Source organism: Schistocerca piceifrons, chromosome 9, assembly GCF_021461385.2.
Source record: "Schistocerca piceifrons isolate TAMUIC-IGC-003096 chromosome 9, iqSchPice1.1, whole genome shotgun sequence".
Classification (NCBI taxonomy): Eukaryota; Metazoa; Arthropoda; class Insecta; order Orthoptera; family Acrididae; genus Schistocerca; species Schistocerca piceifrons.
In genome coordinates this window covers 213,973,903-213,975,074 of record NC_060146.1, presented here as the reverse complement: position 1 = coordinate 213,975,074, position 1,172 = coordinate 213,973,903, and the positions used below count along the sequence as shown (strand labels likewise).

Here is a 1,172-nt window from a genome sequence, read left to right as displayed (position 1 = left end):
TGTTATAAAATTTTGGAAGGGACTGTGTTGTAGAACACTGTGCGAGTACATAGGGCAGGCGTCAGAAATTTCGTTATCGACACAAGTACCTTGGGAGTAGATTCGCCCTCCAAAACTGACTACTCATGAATGTCCGATGCCTATCTTTCCAACCAGCAACACTATAGCAAGTGATAATCAGGCATACATCAATAAATAATATGGAATGGAGCATTATGTTTGGCGAAGCGTGGCAACACGAGCTGCTTAAATCTTCGGAGGCTATCGTAGGAAGAGTGGAACAAGTACAAGAAAAGTTTTCAGGCATTCGGATATGACGGAACAACGTAGAAGAAAAGAGGAGGAGCCGGATCACAGAACGAGACAAAGGATCAAGCTCATGTGAAGCCTTCCCGTCTCCTCTATATCTCTTTTGTAACGCAACCTTCCCTTCTACAATAACCTATGAAACCTTCCCTTAGGATTTCTATCTCTTGCTTAATAATAACAAATGAAATCTTCCCTCTGAAATCAATTCTCTTTCTCAATAATAATAAGTTCAATCTTCGCATACATATTTAAATGCTACTTATTAAAAGTGATTTTCTGATTGTTTCGACGAAAAATAGAATGTGTCGTCGTGTGGCCCTTAGTCGTTATCTGCAATAACCCAAAACTGTTCCTTATCTTTTTTACTGTTACTGGATCGCCATCTGACTGCTACACCGAACTGCGACATGAATATACTTACTCTGTTTTACTATACTCTATTAGCTGTTGGTGGGCTTTCATAATAAGCGGCCGTATTTATTACCAAAGCTGACGTTCCCAGAATGAGATTTTCACTCTGCAGCGGAGTGTGCGCTGATATGAAACTTCCTGGCAGATTAAAACTGTGTGCCCGACCGAGACTCGAACTCGGGACCTTTGCCTTTCGCGGGCAAGTGCTCTACCAACTGAGCTACCGAAGCACGACTCACGCCCGGTACTCACAGCTTTACTTCTGCCAGTACCTCGTCTCCTACCTTCCAAACTTTACAGAAGCTCTCCTGCAGGAGAGGTCCCATATCAGTCCAACTGCACACGCCCCACACCATTACAGAGCCTCCACTAGCTTGAACAGTCCCTGCTGGCATTCAGAGTCCATGGATTCACGAAGTTGAGTCCATGCTTATACATGTCTATCTGCTCGA

General features: G+C 43.6%; 1 non-coding gene across 1 annotated transcript; it reads right to left on the bottom strand.

Annotated features, from left to right (window-relative positions):
* Positions 1–876: 876 nt before the first annotated feature.
* Trnas-cga lies at positions 877–951 on the bottom strand. Its single transcript has one exon. It is a non-coding gene; the product is annotated as a tRNA-Ser (tRNA).
* Positions 952–1,172: the final 221 nt, after the last annotated feature.